Here is an 8,999-nt window from a genome sequence, read left to right as displayed (position 1 = left end):
GTAAGGAGAGTAAAATAATGTGGGTTTTTGATTATTATTTGTATTTTATTTATAACACAGTGTAATAAAAATATACACAGTGAAGGTCAAGGACACATGATTGAACATACTGATCTGAACACTGAGACTTGAACAGTAACACACCTTTGTGCCAAACATCGACTCTAATATCATAGTGTTAACACTACTTTTATATCTTGTGGTTTTATATGTTATAAAACATTAAACAAACATCCTGGCATTGTGAGATATTTAGACAATGAAATGACACATTTCAAAATGTTTCACTTGATTTCATACATGTAGTCAGGAATTATAGTTTGGGAAAAGTCTAACTATTAAAATGTGAACAAGTTATGTCACAATAACACAATAACAACAGATACAAGTAATCTTAGGCTACTCATCAGAAAGATATTCTCCATTGGATCTAGCTGTGTGACGCATCGCGTTGTGTTCTTCTTCTGAGGTAAATTCTGGGTTATTCCTCTCAGTGCGTCTTCTTCCAGAAACAAAAAGTAGCCGGGATGAACTTGTTTGTATACGTGGAGGCGATGTGGGCGTTTACATGCGTGCGCGTCTCACGTGGATGTTTAGAATCTGAAAAGCGCGATCGGCTCGTGGGCATGATCGCATTAGAGATAATGAGTTGAGATCGGTCAACTGGACATTGCGTTGGTTTCATATGGATTACTTTACCAGAGAATATTTGTGTTGGACGTGACTTACTTAATTTAAAAGCAGATATTTCAAGCTTTCTATACATATATTTCTCATGTCTTTGAGGCAAGTATTCGTTGAGATTCAGGTTGTTTTATTTACGTGTCTGTGAAGAGAGGTGACAGACCGAGACGGCACAGAGCGCACCCTGTTTATTTTCTTTATTTTACAAAAGAACATTGTTTTGTTGTTATTATGACTATACACAAATAAAAGTAGACCCTTTGCAGTTTCAAATGATACGTTATTCTTATCTGTATGATCAAAAATGAAGATCAATTCTTTTCGCGGTCATCATGAAAATACGAGACAGACGGCACAAGTGCGGACTTCGACCCCAGGGGGTTAATGGTTTAGCTCCTGCGTACCTAACTAGCCTTCTACCTGTCAGGGTCCTGCCCTGACAGCCTTGTCAGTCTTGTCTTTGTTTAATGTCTCTTTGGCCCTGTCCACACGAACGTGGTTATTTTTAAAACCGCAGCTTTTTCTACGCGGTTTGGCCATTCGTCCACACGCAAACGCAGCACCAGGTCACTGAAACCGAACATTTTTGAAAACTCCTGCCAGGGTGAAGATTTTCAAAAACTGACGTCACAAGCCAAAAGTTTTTGGCTTGTGACGTCAGAGCCTGCGCTGTTATCTCCACCTACTGGGAACTTTTTCAGGCTTCTGATTGGCCAACATGGCTTTACGGTTGAGATTATATCGCCACCTGTTGGTTTGGCATGTTCTTGACAGTGCTTCATAGCATGCGTTTGCGTTTTCATGTGGACGGGGATTTTTTTTAAAACGGAAGAAGGAAAAACTCTGTTTATAAAAATACCCATGTAATTGTGGACATGGCCTTTGTTTGTCTTGTGCCAGAGCACATGGTTGTGTCTTTGTTTGTGTTGGCCATGTGCTCCCCTTGTCCTGCCTCCTCATTTTCAGTTACCACGCCCCCTTGTTTAGTCCTTGTTTGTCTGATTGTGTTCATCTGATCCTCGTGTGCTCTGCTCCCTTATATTGTGCTCATTTTCCCTCTTGTCTTTGCTGGATCGTTTTGTGTGTGCCTTGTGTGCAGTCTCCTTGCTTGTGTCTTTAGTCTTGTTAGAGCTTGCTATTCAGTGTATTGCATCCAGTCTAGTTGCCCTCTTGTTAATTCTAGTTTTTATTTGTTCCCAAGTTTAGTCTATAGTCTAGTTCCAGTCTTTGTGGTTTAGTTCTTGAACCTTTTGATTTTGTCCTTTTATTTTCTTTCTAGTTTTCAGCCAGGTCTTGCTGTCTTGTCTTTATTTATTTTGTTTGTAGTTGTAGTCATTTATTCCTAGCTTTTTCCTGTTATCCTTTTGTTTTCAATAGTTCCAGTTTATTATTTCTAGTATTTATTTTATTACATTTTTTTTCTTTGTTTTATTTCCTTTTTATCTCCCTAGTCATAGTTTTGCAAGTTTTTACTTTTGATCTGTGTCTTCCTGTTGTCTTGTCATTGTGTTGGTTCCTGCCCTGCTTCCTGAGTCCTCCCTGGTCGCTGATTCTTCTGACCTGACAGACATTTTGGTGCTTCAAGAGTTAACATCCCCAGGGCCAAGCCCGTGGTTCCTTGAGCTGCTACCTAGTCCCCTTTTGCCACAGAGTCTGGAGCTACCTCCATCCCCGACCAGCCTGTTCTCCTGTCATGTGCCCTGCCCTATTGTGTGGACTGTCTTCCTGCCTCGTCCTTTTGTGTTCCCATTTTTGTTAATAAACTCCGTTAACCCCATTCATTCTGCATCAGGGTCCTCCCTTGCCAAACCCTGACACTACAATGCTACAATCATCACGCTCCCTAAGGTCGCAAAACTCTGGACTTTTGGTAGTACCTAGGATAGCAAAGTCCACTAAAGGAGGTAGAGCTTTTTCACATTTTGCTCCCAAACTCTGGAATAGCCTTCCTGATAATGTATGGGGTTCAGACACACTCTCTGTTTAAATCTAGATTAATTTATATATAAAGTCTCTACCCGCCCTTACTTCGGCCAGTCTGACCACCTTTCCATTTTTCTCACCCCAGCATATAGACCTCTTATTAAAAAAACTATTGCTAAGGTGAGATACTTGAGGTTCTGGTCAGAGGATGCAATCTCACAACTGCAGGACTGTTTTGAGCACACCATATGGGACTTATTTGCACAACAGGACCTGGCAGACTTCACATCCACTGTTTTGTTTTATATTCACACCTGTGTTGATGTCACTGTTGAGAAACGGATCAAACATTATCAAAAAAGCAAACCATGGATAACTAGACACGTCAAGCAGCTGTTGAGGGACCGAGCGATCCAACCTAAAGAAAGGCATCAATGAGGCAAAAGCAGCTTACAGAAGAAGGGACATTTCAGCGATGGGGACTCCCGGCGCATCTGGCAGGGCATTAAGTACCTCACAAACCTGAAGGGCCCTAAAGATCTAACTAGCAGCACCAGCAGTAACCTGGCTGAGGAGCTCAATTATTCGCGTGGCATGCATAATTCAAGATTGTTCCCATCCAGGAGACACCCTGTTCACATTGCTACCTTCTGGGAGGCATTACAGGGTTATTCAGGCTCGCACCTCCAGGCTTAAGAACAGTTTTTATCCAAGTGCAATTAGAGAACTAAATGCATAAATCACACAAAGGACTTTTTCAAACACTATGAAACTGTGCAATATTTACATATGTGCAATACATACAGTATATACACCGTTTTTTTTCTGTGGTGTATTGTTTGATGTATTTATAAATATTTCTTGTATGTTTTTTACCACAAGGAGTTGCAAATTGAATCTCGTCGTACAAATCGTGCAATGACAATAAAGTATTAATTCATTCATAAAGACACATCTCTTTGGCCAAGCATTCAAATAATACATCTCATAATCTTGTACTGCAGTTTTATCTGATCACATTATTATTCCTTAGCTTGGGTTGAACAAATCATTTTTGCTTGGTTGGAACAGCAGCTACACTAATTATGTCTCTATTTGTTTCTCTGTTTCAAAACTACATTTTTGCACATGGTTTTAGGATATATGCTTTTGCAAAGTTTAGTCAGTCTTGGGTATTTTTTTTCTTTTGTCAGAAAGGCTTGCACCTTGCCACCCTGCCCCATAGCCCAGACAAATGGAGAATATGGGAGATAGCTGTCGTATGTAGGGAGCAACCAGTACTTGCCAGAAAGAGCTGCAACTCCTTTAATGTTGCTGCTCTTGACAGCCTCCCTGAACAGTTTTCTCTTTGTCTTCTCATCCGTTTTGGATGAGAAGTCTCTGTTCTTGATAACGTCACTGTTGTGCCATACTTTCTACACATGTTGATGACTGTCTTCACTGTGTTCCATAATATATCTAATGCTTTGGAAAATTGTATGTAGCCCTCATCTAAGCGATACCTTTCGACAATGAGATCCCGTTGATGCTTTGTAAGCTCTTTGTGGCTCTTGTAGTTGCATGCATCCAAGATGCTAGAAAAGTCTTACAAGAACAAATGAGATTTATTTGGAGTCACTTTAGGTTTCACTATATAGACAGGTGTGTACTATTTCACATGAGCTTGATGATTAATTAATTCGGAAAACAACCACATATCCACTTATAAAAGGATGTGCACACTTATGCAGTCAGGTTATTTTAAGTTTTTATTTTTATCTTTTTTCTTTGAAATGTGTTACTTTTGTTTTCAGTGGCATTGCACATGTTGTAATTTTTACATTCAAGGTGCAAAAGTTCTAATATGATTTATCTTTGTTTCGTTTTTTACATCACAAAACCCAGCATGGGACAAGGTTTAGGGCAGTACATTGGAATCTTCTGCACCCTTTACACTGTAAGTTTGTCCACAGGGCCTACATTAATCCACAGAAACATTTTCAGAATAATCTCTCTACAGATCCTTATTTTCATACATTCAACATCAAGGCTGTGGGTAGCATTATGCATTAGTTCTGGGACCACTCGCGTGCCCAGAGTCATACTAATGAGCCAAGTCACCTTTATATGTAGCGCTTTTAGCGAATCAGCTCAAAGAGGAAATATGAATAATCAATCATAACTAGTTATGATTAATTATAAATATTTAGATCCGCTGTAAGTATTTACTTGACATCTCAGTGTCAACTGTCTGTCAATTTTAAGAACGTTAATCCCTGGTTAAGGAAAATAACTTTCTTACTGTACAATACTACTCAGAGCATGTAGCAAAAATCTGCATGATTAGGGACTCCAGTTATGAGCAAACAATGAACAACCTCAAGTGTGATACAAGTAAGACTTTATTAACTACATAAAAACTTAGTCTAACATACACACACACACACACACACACACACGCGCGCATCCAGTTGGCATAGGAAAAGGGGTTAAAGCTTAAGCAGTAAAGAGAAGAGAAATAAAGACATGAAGCTATGGTACAATTTGATATTCAGCAGATCTACAGCCTGAAGGGAACATCAGTTTCTTAGTTCAAACACACCTTTGTAAAAAGGTGCAAATGATACTTAATGTATCAATTAATAAGACTAAGTTTGATACTTGCACGTCTCGCCTGTGTGAAAGAGAGTCCTGATGCACTTTGGGGCTACAGTTGGTTGGCTGAAGTTAGGTGATGAGAAAGAACCATTTTGAGCCAGAGGATCTTGATGAATGGAAAGACTAGGCCGAAGCCTGGCGGAGACTTAAGGGTTGCAGAAGAGTTTCTAGCTCACATCCTTATCTTCTCAGAAACTAACAGAACCGCAGACTAAAGGCGGGTCACTGATGTGAGGCCTTTATCTTCTATCGAGGTCACACCTCTGGGATTTGAGTGAGCCAATGAGGAATGGTACCTTGGAGGGAAATTTTACGACTCTTTGTCTCTAGCATGGTGTTTTGCATATGAAACTCGATTGGGTGTACAAGAGAAGAATCTTCAAGATTCTTATGATACTAATGTGTTGCATAGGTATCAACATATAATATACACTCTCATTTAGATCATGAAAATACGAACTCGTAGATACCAAACATGGAATAGGTGAGGTTATATTAACTAGTGATCTATCATAAGCATGCACAAAACATATACAATACACAAATCCATATACAAGAAGGTAGTAATCATACACAATGACCTGGGGATATGCATGATACACAAATTTGTCTATGAATTAATGTAAGAAGTCATTTCCTATAGCAGTATGTGTCTGTTTTAGAGCGAACTGAGTAGGGAGGAAGATTCTCTCTACATACTTTTAGGTCGTAAAAGTTTATCTGATCTGGCTGAGGTGTCCTGGTTGCCATGGTAACCAGGGGCCTGTGATCGTCCACAGACATGCTGGCACCCAGTATGTTTATTGGGTGAGGGGTCTGTGATTATTTGTTAATCTAATGAATAATTGATTTGTTAAATCTAATGAAAATGTGTGTCCTGTATGTTTATTGGGTGAGGGGTCTGTGATTATTTGTTAATCTAATGAATAATTGATTTGTTAAATCTAATGAAAATGTGTGTGTCTGATTGGTCCAAATGCTATACGCTTTATACAATACAGATTGTGTCAAACCAGTTTTACAGTGTTAAACAGGAAAATGGTGTGTCAATAATGCAAGCAAAATTAAATTATGGTGCAAAGCAGCTCTAAAAGAGGACATTAGTAAATAGTCAATTTTTCAGTGAAAGGCAGTTCATCGTTGATTCAGTGATGTCATTGTCCAGCTCAGTTCAGTTCTCTTCCAATAGTATCCGTGCAATAAAGTTGACAATATTGCCAAACAATAAGTGTCCCCAACTAAGCAAGCCAAAGGCAACTGTGGCAAGGAACCAAAACTCGAAGCTAGCCACAGGGTGTGTTCAGAGGACTCGTCTGGTTCTCATGGTTTTTTGCCGATGGCCATCTAGTTGACGAGGTCTTCACAGGGAATCTGTCTCTGGGGCTCATCTAGTTGACATGGTCTCCGCTGACATTCAGGGCTGTAGAGGTCATCTCTAGGTGCTGATCCACCATCTGATCTGGACATGGACTGGATCTGAGTGGCTACGGAATAAGAATGAGACAGAATAATATTAGCGTAGATGCCATTCTTCTTACGATGGGTGTTATGGGAAGAGTTCCCGGTTCTCGGTTGACCTAATTAATGCAGCCTAACAATCCTTTAACGGATTTGAATTATAGAAATGTGATAGTGTATTATGAGTATGCCAGGTTAAAGAGATGGGTCTTTAATCTAGATTTAAACTGACAGACTGTGTCTGCCTCCTGAAAAACGCTAGGTAGATTGTTCCAGAGTTTGGGCGATAAATAAGAAAAGGATCTGCCACCCACAGTTGATTTTGATATTCTAGGTATTATCAAATGGCCAGAGTTTTGAGATTGCAGCAGACGTCAAGGACAATAATGCGATATGAGCTCGCTCAAGTACTGAGGAGTTAAACCATTCAGAATTTTATAAGTAATTAGCAAGATTTTAAAATGTATTCATTGCTCAATAGGGAGCCAGTGCAGAGTTGACAGAACCGGGCTAATATGGTCGTATTTCCTGGTTCTAGTAAGAACTATAGCTGCTGCATTTTGGACCAGCTGGAGTTTGTTTATTAAGCGTGCAGAGCAACCACCCAATAAAGCATTACAATAATCTAACCTTGAGGTCATGAACGCATGAATTAATGTTTCTGCATTTGACATTGAGAGCATAGGTCATAATTTAGATATATTTTTAAGAATTTTACAAATGCTAAAAACATGTTTTTTTAAAGGAAAGATTGCTATCAAATATCACACCTAGGTTCCTAACTGATAACGAAGAATTAACAAAGCAGCCATCAAGTGTTAGACTTGAGTGTTCGTTTTTTCAGAATTTAGCAGAAGGAAATTACTAGTCATCCAGTTTTTCATATCAACTATGCATTCTGATAATTTTGCGAATTTGTATGTTTCATCGGGCCGCGAAGAAATATAGAGCTAAGTATCATCAGCATAACAGTGAAAGCTAACACCATGTTTCTTGATGATATCTCCAAAGGGTAACATGTAAAGTGTGAAAAGCAATGGTCCTAGTACTGAGCCTTGTAGCACTCCTTACTATACTTGTGATTGATATGATATCTCGTCATTCACTTCTAGTTGACATGGTCTCCGCTGACATTCAGGGCTGTAGAGGTCATCTCTAGGTGCTGATCCACCATCTGATCTGGACATGGACTGGATCTGAGTGGCTACGGAATAAGAATGAGACAGAATAATATTAGCGTAGATGCCATTCTTCTTACGATGGGTGTTATGGGAAGAGTTCCCGGTTCTCGGTTGACCTAATTAATGCAGCCTAACAATCCTTTAACGGATTTGAATTATAGAAATGTGATAGTGTATTATGAGTATGCCAGGTTAAAGAGATGGGTCTTTAATCTAGATTTAAACTGACAGACTGTGTCTGCCTCCTGAAAAACGCTAGGTAGATTGTTCCAGAGTTTGGGCGATAAATAAGAAAAGGATCTGCCACCCACAGTTGATTTTGATATTCTAGGTATTATCAAATGGCCAGAGTTTTGAGATTGCAGCAGACGTCAAGGACAATAATGCGATATGAGCTCGCTCAAGTACTGAGGAGTTAAACCATTCAGAATTTTATAAGTAATTAGCAAGATTTTAAAATGTATTCATTGCTCAATAGGGAGCCAGTGCAGAGTTGACAGAACCGGGCTAATATGGTCGTATTTCCTGGTTCTAGTAAGAACTATAGCTGCTGCATTTTGGACCAGCTGGAGTTTGTTTATTAAGCGTGCAGAGCAACCACCCAATAAAGCATTACAATAATCTAACCTTGAGGTCATGAACGCATGAATTAATGTTTCTGCATTTGACATTGAGAGCATAGGTCATAATTTAGATATATTTTTAAGAATTTTACAAATGCTAAAAACATGTTTTTTTAAAGGAAAGATTGCTATCAAATATCACACCTAGGTTCCTAACTGATAACGAAGAATTAACAAAGCAGCCATCAAGTGTTAGACTTGAGTGTTCGTTTTTTCAGAATTTAGCAGAAGGAAATTACTAGTCATCCAGTTTTTCATATCAACTATGCATTCTGATAATTTTGCGAATTTGTATGTTTCATCGGGCCGCGAAGAAATATAGAGCTAAGTATCATCAGCATAACAGTGAAAGCTAACACCATGTTTCTTGATGATATCTCCAAAGGGTAACATGTAAAGTGTGAAAAGCAATGGTCCTAGTACTGAGCCTTGTAGCACTCCTTACTATACTTGTGATTGATATGATATCTCGTCATTCACTGCTACGAATTGA

Source organism: Sinocyclocheilus anshuiensis, unplaced genomic scaffold (assembly GCF_001515605.1).
Source record: "Sinocyclocheilus anshuiensis isolate Anshui unplaced genomic scaffold, SAMN03320099.WGS_v1.1 scaffold1662, whole genome shotgun sequence".
Classification (NCBI taxonomy): Eukaryota; Metazoa; Chordata; class Actinopteri; order Cypriniformes; family Cyprinidae; genus Sinocyclocheilus; species Sinocyclocheilus anshuiensis.
Note: the sequence above shows the minus strand (reverse complement) of the source record.